Source organism: Hibiscus syriacus, unplaced genomic scaffold (assembly GCF_006381635.1).
Source record: "Hibiscus syriacus cultivar Baekdansim isolate YM2019G1 unplaced genomic scaffold, ASM638163v2 tig00111192_pilon, whole genome shotgun sequence".
In the NCBI taxonomy this organism is placed as follows: domain Eukaryota; kingdom Viridiplantae; phylum Streptophyta; class Magnoliopsida; order Malvales; family Malvaceae; genus Hibiscus; species Hibiscus syriacus.
The window spans coordinates 71,315-87,788 of NW_024063011.1; the positions used below are offsets into that span (position 1 = coordinate 71,315).

Consider the following 16,474-nt stretch of genomic DNA (forward strand, 5'->3'; position numbering starts at 1 on the left):
ACACAACATACAACTAGTATTTAAAGTACCTAAGCACTGAATTGAATATACCTAGATAATCTCTTACTCAAACATACCAACGTCGTACATAAGTAACTCGAGTGTCATTAATGTTTTCTCGAGCATCAAACAAGACAAAAGTCTTATGGAATCTTACCTCATAAAGATCATATGTTATCACATAATTAATAAGGTTTTCACTTGTAAAGTTTTCTTCAACCCAAGACTCATTTTTCATCATTCTAATTCAAATTAACCTTATAACCCAAAAATTCACGAGGGTATCGATACTTCCCCTGGGGTATCGATACTTCATCTTCTAGGGTATCGATACTTCATCTTCTAGGGTATCGATACTTCAATGAGTATTGATATTTAGAAAAATGCCTTGGTACTGATACCCCTAGATGGGAGTATCAATACTCTACCCTAGGTATCGATATTCCTACGAGTATCGATACCAAAATGAATTACTAGAATCTAATCAATTCCTCAAGTACCGATACCAATTGAGAAGTATTAATATACTCTCCTATCAAACCCTTTGAATTTTTCCTTTTAACGATGAGTAATTGATAACCGTCATTTTACTATCAAAATAATTCTTGGATTCTTAATAAATAAAAAGGAAAAGGTAGTATAGAGAAGCAAGGTCGATCCACAAGGATTGTAGTGTTTTTGATTTAAAAAAAACTCTTTCATGATTTTAGAAGAAGATAGAATTTCAGATGAAGTTGAAAAGATATATTAAAATAAAATAAATAAAAAGGGAAAATAATATAATAATACATATTAATAATAATAAATATAAAAGGAGATTTTTTTAAAAAGTTTTTTTAAAATAAAAAATAAGAATTAAATAAAAGAAAAATAATTAAACAAACAAATTAAACAGATTGAGATAAAGGGAAACTTATTGTGAAATCAGCCTCAGACTTCAGCTTCGCCTTAAATTCTTCGGATCATCGAAACAAATTTTTTACTTTAAGATTCACGTCATCTTACAAGAACAATTCTTCGCTAACAATTCTTCGCTGCCAACTCGGATTGTGTCGTTTCAATAACAACTGATTCCGATCTCAGTTTCCTCTTAGTAAACAATTTTGCTAAGCGTGTTCTCGAAAAGTTGAATATGCTTCAATAAGCAAATCCTTCTTCAAACGTTAACCATAACAATATCCGGACCAATATCGAAATCGTTTTGATTTGAAAAGTAAGCTCAGAAAACAGAGAGAAAATTCGAAGCAATTTAAGTACCTTACAATTCTTACGTTTGGAATTGAGCCTTCGTTTTGGCCTTCGTCTTGAAAGAAAATTAGCTAAGCATGACCAAAGTCATACTTAGCATAATAGAAAAGTATGCGAAAAATAGAGAGAAAGCTAGAGAGAAAAAGAAGATTTTATTCTTAGATAAGAGAAATATGTTTCTAGGCTCACCCTTAGGGGGTATTTATAGCCTTCAAATTCCTAAAAGCAAGCTAAAACATCTTAAATCCTAATTAAAACACTTAAAACTATTTAAACTAAAATACCTAAAAAATAATATAATATTCTAAATCCTAATTAAAACACTAAAACCTATTTCAACTAAAATACCTAAAACAAAGATAAAATATAAAATAATATCCTAAAACTTAAAATACTAAAAACCTATTTAAACTAAAATACAAAGATAAAATATAATGTTTAAATATTATCCTAAACTTGAGTTTAATTCAAATCCAAATTCCAGCCAACTTTGATTCTGAAAATAAAAAAAACTGCAGAATTGTGTCCTTTTTGTTCAATTTTCAGAATATTACGTCCTGTACAGAAAATGAATTAAAATAAACAAATAAGCCACAAAAATCAACGACTAAAGAGTAATTCAAAAGTAAAATATTAACTAAAATAAGCACTTATCAAATTCCTCCTCACTTATTCAATGCTTGTCCTCAAGTATTCCTCAATTAACATATCAAAATCATAAGTTGTCATCTTCAATTTCAATTTATTCCTCAAACTTCCAATCGAACTAAGTCCATGATATTTATTGAATTCAAGTTACAATCAAGAAAAGATACAACCAAGAAAATTTAAAGTAAGCAAGATATCACAATTAATTGCCAACTTCAATGAAACATGACCCAATATCTCACAAAGATTCACACATATCAGCTCAAAGTGTTTGGGGTAAATAAAATCGCTCAAACCGAAACTAATCAAAATATTACCATAGGCTTGGAATCCAATTAAGTCTCCACTACGAAAAATGAACATAATGCAATAATCAAGGGGTCTTTAAACAAGGTGTAACGAGTCTTAGGTTAGGGTAGGGAAAAGGCCGAAAAGAAAGGTTTAAAATACCAAAACTAGAGATCAAAATAATTAAGAACAATCCACGAATTGACATGAAGCGCAATAAAGAACAAAATAAGAGAGGAAAAAATAGATGAAAGACAATTGAAGCGATCGATTTTTCCTTCCCTTTTTTTTATTTTTTTCGAACAAAATGTCTTTTTTTTGGTTAGAAACAGTGAACAACTTTTTTTTTAAATTTTTTTTGAAACATCGATTTTTTTCATGGAACAACAATGATACAAGATCTCAAGTCTTGGCAAGGGTGTGAAAAGAGAGGAAAAATAAAAAAGGCTTCAGGTTTAATTATGAGGTGTAAAACAAAGAAAGAGAAATAGGCTCAAACGTGGTTCACTAGTGGATATATAGACGAGTAGGCTTTTTGGGAAAAGTGGGTTTATCCTAGGTGTCCCAATCACATTAAAACACTACGTTCAACATTTAGTCTCGATATGCATTGTGATTACAAGTTCTAGAATATCCTAATTAGTTCGGCACACACAAGTCAAACAATGAGCAAGAAAGAAAATGTATGCTCGTTAGGCTCAAATCTCACAAGAAAAGTTTATATGCATTAAGTCAAGTTCATCTCTATCGATAAAAGCATGAATATCAATACTCAACAAAAAATTCACTAGCTATATCAATCACCAATCATGCAAATTAAATTCGATAAAAAAACATGGTCATAATCCAAAAAGAAGCAAGAGTATAAAGAGAAATTCAAGACTAGCAACCAACGATCCCAACATATCAACATCAGTATAACTCAATTTCAAACAATTAAACAAGTCAATGAAAAATTTGACATGCTTACCCCCATCACTTATTCTATTTTGTCCCAAAACGTATATCAAATTTAAAATCAGAGAGAGGGAAAAGGAATACTCCCCAATCTAGTGGCGACCACAGCCATGGTCATGTCGAGACGAGCTCGGGAGAAAGTAAGAAATATTTGATCGGAATTCCAATCTGTTCAGAGAAAAATAAAATAAAATTGAGTATATGATAAAATAAAATAAAATAAATGGAATGAAATAAATACAATGAAAATAAAACGAAATGGGTTGCCTCCCATCAAGCGCTTTTGTTTAATGTCGTTAGATCGACGACCTGATTCAGACTATAGGTTCTAAGAGAAATATTTCCTCCACTTCATACGTTTTTTCCAACTAAGAACTTCTTTATGAGAAATTCTACGATCGTATAATTGTTTTATTTTTTCTTGTAGATTTTAGCTTTTTCATAGGCTTTTCTTCGGATCTTTTTTTAGCTTTGAAAGCTTATTCAAAATAATAACCTATGAAGTAGAATTTTCTCATAAAAAGATATTATTTAAGTGTTTTGACATTTGTTTCAATTCTATCTCAGGTGCCTGCAAAATAGAGGGTAAAATTTTAGTTTTAGAGGAAGGTAAAAATAAATCATAATTGATTGTATGAATATTTTCAAACTCTCTTTCTTCCTCTTCGTGGAAAGTTCAGGATCCATGGAAAGATTAGATTCAATATATTTATCAATTGAAGGATCTATAACATCAACAGAATTAATTCTTTCAACACGATCAGGGTATTTCATTGGTTTGTAAACATCAAATTCAATGATCTCACCATCAAATTCCATTGTTAGTATGTCACTTCTAACATCGATCTTTGTATGTGTGGTGCTTAGGAAAGGTCGTCCTAAGAGTACTTCATAATAAGTATCCGACCTATGATGTTCTGTGTCAATGACATAGAAATCTACAGGAAAAAATAATACATCGACCTTCACTACGACATTTTCCATCATTCCCACTGGATAGATCACGGACCGATCAGCCAGTTGTATGGTTACTCCCGTTTCCTTCAAAGGCTCGTTAGTAATCATTTTATAAATAGATAATGGCATAACGTTGATTGAAGCTCCTAAGTCACACATTAAATGTTTAATTTTAAAATCTCCTATTTTACAAGGTATAGCGAACATACCTTGATCCTTCATCTTTGGTGGGAGTTTTCGTTGAAAAATTGTAGAGACATGGTCTCCCAAATTTACCTTATCGTGCCCCCATTGATTTCCTCTTTGAAGTGCAAAGTTCTTTTAAAAATCGAGCATACCTTGGTACTTATCGAATTACTTCAAGAAGAGGTATGTTGACTTGAACTTTTTGGAACACCTCTAAGATCTCCTTTCTTCAGTTCTTTTATCACGCTTCATCAACCTTAATGAGAAGAGTGGTGGCGTGATTTCATGAGAAGAAATATAAGGATGTGATTCAGACGTACCTTGTATTTCTGGAGGTGGTGTTTCCTCTTGTTCTTCTTGATGTGCGTCTTTTTCTGCTGGAACTTCGGGTGAGATAACTTTTTCACTTCTGAGTGTGATGGCACTAACATTCTCTCTCGAATTTAACTCCGTTTGAGAAGGTAGTATTCCTTGTGATTCTAATTTTCCCATAGTTTGAGCTAGTCGACTTACTTGGTTGTTTAACTCTTGAAGATGTGTTTCGGTTCGGCTTTGGAATTTTTCCTGGGATGCAATGAGCTTTTCTTGTGAAATTTCTAACCTTCCTATGAGTTCCTCCAATGATGATTTTTGCTTTTGCTGTTGAGGTGGAGGCCTTGGTTGATAAGTTGGTCTTTGATTTGCTGCATAGCTGAAGTTTGGGTGGTTTTGCCATCCTGGATTGTAAGCATTATTGTATGGGTTGTATTGTCTTTGTGGAGGACCTGTAAAGTTCCCTATGGCATTGATTTATGCATTGCCTCTTTTTTGTATCAATGGGCAGCAATCCGTCGGATAGTCTAGCTTTGTGCATATCCCACACGCTCTTGTTGCTCCAGATTTTCTTGCAACAAGTGAATTAACTTTTTCAGTTAATTTTTCTAACTTATTCTAAAGGGAAAAAGTACTTATCTCATGAACATATTGGCTGGGTTCACTTGAAAACTGTTGAGAGTTGGCTGCCATGGTTAAAATCAATTCCCTTACTGTTGTTGGGGTCATGTTGACTAGGGGTCATGTTGACTAATGCTCCTCCACTGGCGGCATCCACCATTTTCATCTCCATTAGTAAAAGGCCTTAATAAAAGGATTGAAGTAACGTTTTCTCACTTAATCAGTGTTGTGGACAACGTGCGCAAAGCTTTTTAAATCGCTCCCAATAGTCATAAAGACTTTCTTCTCTCTTTTGTTGAATGGAAAGAATGCTCATTCGTAACTCGCTTGCTTTAGCCGCTGGAAAGAACCTGTCAAGAAAAAATTTGATTAATGTCAGCCCATGAATTAACTGAATTTGGAGGTAAATAAAATAACCAATCTTTAGCCAAGTCGGATAAAGAGAAAGGGAAAGCTCTCAATTTAATTTGATCGTCGGTAACTCCCTGTGGTTTCATGCTAATGCAAACCATGTTGAATTCCAACAAGTGTTTGTGCGGATCTTCAGAGGGAAAGCCCTGGAAGGTGGGAAGAAGATGAACGATTCTAGTCTTTAATTGAAACGGAGTCTCGCTATTAGGAAAATTAATTCATAATGGCATCTGAATGACATGTGATGTGACTAGTTCTCAAATCGTTTGTTCTTCTGCCATCGGAATATTGCATGTGTCTACTTCGATCTCCGGATCTAGATCTACTAATTCACCTGGGATTCTTCTGGTCATAAATCAAAAACTAAAAAAATAAATCAGTATTTGTCGTTAGTCCCCAACAACGGTACCAATTTGATAACCATCGTTTTGCTATCAAAATAATTCATGGCTTCTTAATAAATACAAAGGAAAAGGTAGTATAGAGAAACAGGGTCGATCCACAGGGACTGTGGTGTTTCTGATTTAATAAAACTCTTTCTTGATTTTAGAAGAAGATAGAATTCCAGATGAAGTTGAAAAGATATATTAAAATAAAATAAATATAATAAAGGGAAAATAATAATATAATAATAGTAATAAATATAAAAGGGGGATTTTTTTTAAAAGTTGTTTTTAAAATAAAAATAAGAATTAAATAAAAGAAAAATAATTAAATAAACAAATTAAAGAGATTGAGATAAAGGGAAACTTATTGTGAAAGCAGCCTCAGACTTTAGCTTCGCCTCAGACTTTAGCTTCGCCTCAAATTCCTCGGATCATCGAAACAGATTTTTACTTCAAGATTCACGTAAGCTTACATGGACAATTCTTCGCTGCCAACTCGAATTGTGTCGTTTCAATAACAACTGATTCCGATCTCAGTTTTCTCTTAGCAGACAATTTTGCTAAGTGTGTTCTCGAAAATTTGAATATGCTTCATTAAGCAAATCCTTCTTCAAACGTTAACCATACAAATATCCGGACCAATGTCGAAATCGTTTTGATTTAAAAAGTAAGCTCAGAAAACAAAGAGAAAATCTGAAGCGATTTAAGTACCTTACAATTCTCACGTTTGAAATTGAGCATTCTCTTTGCCGTTCGGCTTGAAAGAAAATTAGCTAAGCATGACCAAATTCATATTTAGAATAATGGAAAAGTATGCGAAAAATAGAGAGAAAGCTAGAGAGAAAAAAAAAGATTTTATTCTCAGATGAGATATATATGTTTCTATGCTCACCCTTAGAGGGTATTTATAGCCTTCAAATTCCTAAAAACAAGCTAAAACAACTTAAATCCTAATTAAAACACTTAACACTATTTAAACTAAAATACCTAAAAAATAATATAATATTCTAAATCCTAATTAAAACACTAAAACCTATTTTAACTAAAATACCTAAAACAAAGATAAAATATAAAAATAATATCCTAAAACTTAAAATACTAAAAACCTATTTAAACTAAAATACAAAAATAAAATATAATGTTTAAATATTATTCTAAACTTGATTTGAATTCAAATCCAAATTCCAGCCAGTTTTGATTCTGAAAATAAAAAAACTGCAGAATTTTGTCATTTTTGTGCAATTTCCAGAATCTTACGTCCTGTATAGAAAATAAATTAAAATAAACAAATGAGCCACAAAAATCAATTATTAAAGAGTAATTTAAAATTAAAATATTAACTAAAATAAGCACTTATCAGTAATATCGATATTGTTCTTTCAGTAATGATACCCTAAGCCCAAAAATCTTTGTTTCTCTCGTCTAAAACCTTCCAAATCACTCTTAAAGTGCCCCAAGACCCCTAAATGGTGTTTAAACCTTCCAAAAATCTTTGTTTCTCTTGTCTAAAACCTTCCAGATCACTCTTAAAGTACCCCCAAGACCCCTAAATGGTGTTTAAAGCTTATTTAGTACTTAAAGAACATGAAAGGTCATTACTTTACACATAAATAGTAACAAATTCCCGTTTTCATGCTTTAAACCCCCCAAGTGCACACAAATGACTCATACATATACAAGTATCAAACTATACATGTTGATATGCAAGCAAAAAATAAAGGTTAAAAGTGTGTTACCTTACACTTAGAAGCTGAAGAATCAACCCAAAGCTCACTCAAGCACCTCTTTCTCTTTGCCCTTAACCTTATAGCTTTCACCCACTTCTCTTACTAACCAAAAGCAAATAAATGGATTACTAACTTGCTTGAAAGATTAAAAGGATTATAAACATGATTCTAAACTCTTAGGGACGAAGTTGGGACACCCAAGAGCTATAGAATTTCAAAACCCTTCTAGAACCCAACTATAGCCATCATGGCCAAACTCTAAGGGTGGGGGCTTAAAATGAAGCTCAAAATATGGAGATTTCAACCCTTACCACAAGAATTTCGATCTAAGGATGGACACCGACAAAGTTTTCACCATTGAATCAAACATCAAGAAGAAAGATGGAGAGTTTGAATGAGGTACAAGACAAATGGTGAGAAAAAAGAGATATGAGAGTGTTACCCCTTTGTTTGAGTTTTCCCTACCATGTCCTCACCATCCATTAAAGAAAATCAACCTTTGAATCTTTTAATAAGAATTTTACAACTTTGGTCCTCCTTAGTTTAACCCCAAAATAATAAAGCCCCTTGTTACTAATAATTGGGCCTCAAACCAAGCCCAATCACTTCATTAAAGAACATGGTTTCTCACAAGCTTATTAGGTTTATTTAATTCTCTCTCGGGTTAGCCCGAAACTTCTATCCTGGGAATTGAGACATTACAATCAAAATATTATTAAATTTGAATACACTGAAACCTTATATCAAGATATTATATATTCCATTAATATTTCATCTTTAGACAAAATATTCACCTTAAGTGATATCAAGTACGATAATCAAACACTCATAATAAGAACATGTCAAGCAAAAATCTTCATTTCGGTCGATTTATTACTCACACATCAAACTGAAAAAATTATCACAAGCTTATTATCAAAGTTGCACATGTAGTTATGTCAAATACTAATATTCCTTTGAGCCGATCAATACTAACATATCCTAAGCTACATGCACATAACCCTCCATATTTTAAAATAAAATATTTTTTTAAAACTGAGATCACTTTAATGACTTATTGTTTTAATTAAGTCATCTCAAAATAAATATCAATATTAAAAATTTAATATTTCTATAACAATCAAATGTCAAAACTGAAATTTACGATTGCACCACAATATCCGAAATAACCTAAAATAAGGTTACATAAATGGTGTTGTAAAAAATCAGAAACTCAAATCTTTGATTATTTCTGAAGAGTTCGTTAAGCATGTATTTAATTCATAACTTCATAATTTATCAAAGATATACCAAATTCAAAACAATCAATGTTTAACCAAATTCTATAGTCAAAATACAAACTAATTAATTAAATCTTTAATCAAACTGAATCGAGTATATCAATGTCAAATATATATTCTATAATCCATAATAATTAAAAAATAAAACTGAATTTTCTAATTACATTAAGATTTCCAAAGTAACTCATAATAAGATTGTTTAAAAGACGTTATTAGAGACTGGAAACTTGAACCTTTGACTATTTCTCAAGAATTTCTCAATAATGGATTCACCAAATTAAACCAAAATACAATACAATTCATTGAACCGACAATATATTTTGATTAAATTGAGAAAAGACAGAAACATCTACTTACAACAAAATAAAGCATTGCATGCAATGTCGATTGTCTAGGGTTTTGAAAAACAAAAGAACATGATTTGTTTCTCCAATTAAAATCAAATAAAATAATGCTTAAACCCATGTATCGATTTTCATCCTTATAAACATACTATTACTAAAGAAATATTTAAAATATTTTCTCAATCTAAAGTAAACACGTAAATTCATTGGAATTGGAATGACAAAACTTTAGCCTTCCCAAGAAAGAAACCAACCAAACAAATAAATAAATAAATTTATAGCTTAATAGTTATTCTCACGTAATTGCTTTTCAATTGTGCAGAATCACATGTATACCAAAGTGAAAAACAAAATTTGAAACTATAAAGTTTATATCATTTCACAATCATGATCTAATCATATCAAATCATCAAGAATAAAATATTGGATGCTGAAGTGTATTTGGATCAATTGATAGGTTGAAATACTTAAATATATTTTTGGTTGTGATCTTTCAAGAAGATATAATTCCCTTTAGTATAAACTCTCACATGGAATAAGAGAAAATACAAGATAATCTATTTTTTGCGAACCATAATCCCCGAGATAGCTGATTTAAGTACTGATTGAAATCGATTAATCAATATCTTCAATACTTTCCTATGCAAAATATTACACAGATTAAAGTATGATTGATTTCTGGTCACGTCCTTCCCTAAAATATGCTAAAATCTCTAGTAAGATACTGGTTTGAGTCTATAGGCACCTCACGCCTTCAATGGATTCATAAATTTTACAGCCCAACACACATCATCTTAAGTAAAAAGTTGATTAAAAAACTCGTTCGTATCCTGATCAAATATGCATGTTTGGACATTCTGATACTACTTTAATAGATCTGGTACCATGGGATTGAAAAGGTGCATCAAAACAATCCATAACAATTGTTAATAGATCTGAATTATCATCAAAACAAAAACTTGTACTATCTATTAACCTCTTCGCAGATATTAACGTGATCAGATTGTGTATTGTTAATCCCTATCCCATCAATTTCTCTCCTAGAGTTTTAAGAAAAAGAAAAAAAAATAGGGAACCATACGAGAGAAAGTATGAAAAGTCAAATATAATTTGGGTGAAAACTGAAAGCCATTGCTATTTTCTTTCATGTCTTGCACTGCAAATTGCATCAACCACCAACTTCTAGCTAGCTAAGGAGCATTAATGATGATTGTCAAATATATTTCAGATGGTAATATAATATTAGTAGCTCAAATCAATAAAAAAAAAAGCTAACAACTGGAGCCCCAAGCATTTCAATTCTTGCTGAATAATATTTTACCGCTATTCTTATCAATGAGAGGAACTCCGAAAAGCTTTACGGCACTGTTGTTTGGCTCCTGCGTTAGACTCACTGAAGACGAGTTGTCTAAACCGCTGATTTTAGCAGTTTCAGTGCTGGAAATATGGATTGAATCTTGTAATATTGGACCACCCAATTCAATGATTTTGTCGTTTGGCCGACGAGGCACTGGTTTGACATGATTTTGGATGAAATAAATGATGTCATTGTAAAGGCTCTTCGTGTGAGTGAGTTCAGATAGTAGCATGTAGTTCTTTCTGCGCAGTCTCTGATTATCTTGGCTAAGTGCTGTTAGAATATCGGTACTGCTTCCTGTCGGAGATGGCGATGGAGACTCGACCCAGCCGAAGCTGTATTCTTGTGTCTGATAGAAGGTGCTTCGCTCCTTTCCTGAAATTCTCATTTGCAAACTCCCATCTATCTATTACCCCTTTCTTAAATCCCTGCAACACTTCTTTAAGCCATTAGCTTCATTTTCAAATCACAAGTAGGTGGATCATCGATAGAAAAGATACAAAATATATTTAAATGATAAAGATTTGATATTTTTAGAGGTGCAATCACACCCGAACATTTCTTTAGTTTATCCATGGAAATTATGTCTAAAGAGAGAGAGAGAGAGATGACCTTACATAGGTATTAAGCTGCCTGACAAAGCTGGAGAAATTGTTGTGCTTGAAATACTTGGGGAGAAGATCTTTGGCAAACTCTGGGATTTTCCATACGATAAAGCTGGTTTCATTTTCAACCCAAGACACAATGTGGTCGGTCCGATGGTCGTCGACAAGCTGGTAAGTCTTTGTAAGAAACGGTGCATCAACTGTGTTTTGTGTTTCCACACAAAACACCAACTCTTCACTCCTTCCCATTAATCCACACTAAATACTAGTACTAAAAATTATCCACTTTTAGTTTACCTTCAACTTTGACCAACGAATGCCTTAATTGGCATATACCATGTTTCAACAGATGTAGTCCTGTAATCTATATATAATTGAATCAATGCTTATCATAATTAAAAAGGAAGAAAGTATGCATGGAGTGCCCCCAAATAGTTTTCCATGTTTCAAAAGGCCGATGGTCGGCTTGCAAATTTATTAGTACGAATTAAATCCATGACATAAAAGGTCCAAATTAAATTCCAGATTTCAAGATTAATGATGTGATGAAATGGTTTTAATGTTGTTTTGTCCTCCCTACATGGAACAATATATTCTTGTCTATAACAGTAGCTTGGTTGCAACCTACACAACATATAAAAATTTAATATAATTAACAATATTTAAAGTTAAATTAACACCTCATGTAAAGTCTTAACACCTCTCAGAAGGCTGCTTCTAGATGAAACAGTGTTTCAGAAAGCACAAACTCTTAGATTTATTGGAATTGAACAGTATTGCAAGCTGGCATACTTCTAACTGATATGTAATATATAATAGATTTAACTTTGATAAATCATGTGAACTTATCAAAAATCGTGTTACGATTTCTCAAATTTAAAATTCATTCTCCAAAGATGTTTTTTTCAAGATTTTAACTATGAAAATGATTTTTGAAGGCCCTGAGAAGGTTTTTTTTATTTTTATTTTTATAGAAGCATCATGCGTATATGTTTAGTGCTATTAGCACACAATAGCAATGTAATTAATATATATATATTTTTTCAGCCGTTGAAAAACAAAACGGTAATACCAAGATATAGTGGAGGCACGACAAATGCTTGTCTGTTTGATTTCCACCAGTTTCAAAACACACATATCAATGACTGGTTTCCTCACAACTTTGTCAGTTTTGATCCTAAAATCCCTCCAATTCCTTCACCAAATTCCTTTTCATTCATCACTTGCATTTTTTTTTCAGTATACATGGTCTCCGATTCATTGTAACCAAGGCTTTTCTTCAGCCCAAATCAGGGAAAAAGAAAGGTTCAAAATTTCTCCTGATTAAGGCGAGCAGCACTTGACCCCCATCTCCCTTACAACAATGGGGAATTGTTGCTGTCGTAGCAGTTCCACTGATGACGACGACGAAAAGGGAGACACCGCGACGGATAACGCCAACAACAATCATGGCAGTTCTCGGGTGGGGCATTCGGCACTAGAACAGGTGAAGAATTTAAAGACATTGTTGGTAGTGCATATTATATTGCACCTGAAGTCCTCAAGAGGAGATATGGACCAGAAGCTGATATATGGAGCATTGGAGTTATGTTGTATATTCTTCTATCTGGTGTTCCTCCTTTCTGGGCAGGTCACTCCTTCCGTTGTCGTTTCTCCAACTTTTCAACCTAGTGCCGTGACTTTGTGGTCGGACACAAAATCGACATTAGAACAACCCTCCACACAAAATCCGGATTGCGTCTCTCTTCTACCTTGGTCACCAAGAAATCTTATTTCCTAAGATTTATTACCTATTAAGAATATGTACTTCATTAATAACTTGATTCTCAAGTTACCACTGCAGAATCCAAACTACACGAACACAGTTCTTAGAAAGCTTATGAACGTAAATCTCGAAGCTCGAAACTAAGATCATCTTTTCCTTTACAGAATCCGAGAACGCAATATTCACTGCAATTTTACGTGGCCATCTCGATTTCACGAGCTCTCCATGGCCTAAAATTTCACATCAAGCAAAAGATCTAGTTAAGAAGATGTTAACTTTGGATCCCAGGCAGAGGTTAACAGCAGTTCAGGTTCTAAGTAAGTTCATATACATGCCTAAGCTCAATGTTCCTTAAAATTCAGCTATCGAGACCATGTTATTTGCATGATTCTGATTATATTGTATGGCCATCAACAGAACATCCATGGATCAAAGTCAATGGTGAAGCACCCGATACCCCTCTCGACAATGCAGTGCTAAATAGGCTCAAACAGTTTAAAGCAATGAACCATTTCAAGAAAGTTGCTTTAAGGGTATTAAACATCAATAACAATTTAATGAAGGTTTAAATGCTAGAGAAGAACTCCATGAAATCAGTTTCTGAGTCGATTTTGTTTTTGCCGTAATTGTTAGGTGATCGCAGGATGTTTATCAGACGAAGAAATCATGGGATTGAAGGAGATGTTTAGAGGTATGGACACTGACAATAGTGGGACAATCACACTTGAAGAATTGAGGCAAGGCCTTGCTAAGCAAGGAACAAAACTCTCGGAATACGAAGTTAAACAACTAATGGAAGCTGTAAGTCATTTCCCAAACATCAATTTCATTTTTTTTTTTGCTTTGTAATAAGATAAATATGTTCTGTTCTTACCTTCTTTTTATCTTTGGGAAACAATTATATAGGCTGATGCAGATGGAAATGGAACCATAGACTACGACTAGTTCATCACTGCAACGATGCATATGAACCGAATGGATCGAGAAGAACATCTCTACCATGCCTTCCAACACTTCGATAAAGACAACAGCGGGTTATCATAGTGATCATATTGCAGCAAGTTTCATTTCCTTGTGCAATTTTCTTCATCTTTTTGCACTTTTGCTTAATCCTTTGTATACATTTTCAGGTTCATTACGACTGAAGAACTAGAACAAGCTCTACGTGAATATGGCATGCATGGTGGCAGAGACAAAGGAAATCCTTTCTGAAGTAGATACAGACCACGTAAGCAAATCATATAAGTACTATACATAACATGTTCCATTTCCAAAGCAAATTGATCACCGATTGTTTGAAAAAACTATTTCACAGGACGGAAGGATCAACTACGATGAATTCGTTGCGATGATGAGGAAAGGAAACTCCGAAGCAGGTCTGAAGAAATGACATGACGATATATTCGTCTGATTTTTTGTGACGATAGGACGAAGGAACTAATCAAATCGGAGAATGAAAGCATTGTGAGTATTTACGTGGGAGAGAACTCGCAACACAGGCAGAAGAGACCATGAAAACGGATGGTTTACATCAATGGCGGTGCAGAATTTGTACATATTACAAGCTAACACAATCTAGACAGCATGTGGAGATAATTGAAGTTAACATTGTAGTTAGGAGATTGAATCTAATTCTATTTGTTTTTTGGATTGCTTAGTATTTAATATGAATGTTCAAATTATTTTGTGTCATTTTCAATGAGGTTAATAATAGAGTTAATTGATTAGTATTTAATACAAGTGTATTTTTATTATTATATTAATTTAGAATTTTGTTATCTTTAAAGAGACTAAAATCCAATCAAATATTTTTTGGTGGCCAAATCCACTCTCTGCTCCATGCATAATAAGTCTTAATATTTAAATTTGGATTTCTAAGAATAATTTATAGTAAATTTATGTAAATATTAAGCCTTTAATATGTGAATATTGTGGCGTGAATAGGTTAAAAGATTTATGGATGGATATTATTCTGTAATAATCTTATATTATTAAAAAAAATGAATATAGATCAATGAAGTGAACTTATTTAAAAACGCATGAAAAAAATTATAATTTACTCAATTTTGAAAAATAATATTCTTTTGTTATGAATAACATGGTAATATTATTTTGAGTTTTTTTAAAAAAAAAAATTACAAAAAAACCCTTAATAAAATGTATTCTCTCTTTCTAAAAAAATAAATAAAGAGAGAGCACTTCATCAATTTTAAAAACTACCTCATTAATTATCATAATAAAAAAATATTTCTTTATTCTCAAAAAAATTGAGGAAAAAAACCTTTTTGATGCTTTCTTTTCAAATAACTAAAGAAATAATCAAATAACAAATAAATAAACCTGCTGAGGAACCAAATCACAAAAATAGAAATTAAATAGATAAAAATACTATTAATTCATATGAAATGGGTTACTTTGATATATATATAAAGCTAAGGGACCAAATTAAAATTGAACCAAGAAATGCACAAGGACGTGAATCTTAGGACAACTTTGTTTTGATGCCTTACAAAATCCCATCTATTTTTTTTACCACTAGTTTCCAACTGAAAAATGGGTTAATTAGTGTTGTAAAATTAACCAAAGTGGTTGCAATCCAAATGCTAAGGCAACCCCTTAGTGCCCATAACACAAATTATTTATTATTGTTGCTCCTTGTAGGATAGGCTCCCCACCCACCATCTCCAATAATTTCGAGTTTTGACGGCCACCATGGCTCAGGCTCAGGCTCAGGCTCAGCCTCTCCCTCACCAGGATTAGGTACAATTTACAAAAAACAACAATTTCTTCATTTCATTTGCATGGCTAAACTGTTTTGACGTTGAAATTTTGATTTCAACGATAGACGAATATGGCATGGATGCCCGTCCCTCAATTTGGTGGTTGGGATCAGAAAAACCAAGCATCCGTGAATTATTAAATGATATTCTCCCAAGCTCGTGCTACTGGGAAGCAGCACAAGTCTGATGCAAGGCGTAGCCTTGGAAATGAACGTGAATTCAGGGTCAATCCTTTTCCTCGACGGCCCCGAGACAATGCAAATTCTGTTCCGGTAACGATCGAGATTCTTCGGTATTTCTGGTACATACAAATGAGGCATGTGACATTCTTATTTGTGTATGCCTTGAATTCCGGTGGGGAAGCACAAAGCATAAGGCTTTTTGTACTTGTGAATATACTTTCTATTGTACAGTATTGTGATACATAAACTTCTTCCGACGATAGTTTAAGCACTCGATTGTGGACTTCAAGTTTTTACACGACACATACACTAAAAACTGAAACATCCCTGCCGATGAAAAGATGACAAATATCATTCTTAAATTTATCCGAAAATCCATACCGTAAAGCTAACAATAAAACTTAAATTGGAAGTACAACA

At 32.8% G+C, this 16,474-nt stretch overlaps 2 pseudogenes; one reads left to right on the forward strand and one right to left on the reverse strand.

Moving 5' to 3' along the window:
* Positions 1–10,660: 10,660 nt before the first annotated feature.
* LOC120155492 lies at positions 10,661–11,576 on the reverse strand (annotated as a pseudogene).
* Positions 11,577–12,690: 1,114 nt separating this feature from the next.
* LOC120155493 lies at positions 12,691–14,503 on the forward strand (annotated as a pseudogene).
* The last annotated feature ends 1,971 nt before the right edge of the window (positions 14,504–16,474 follow it).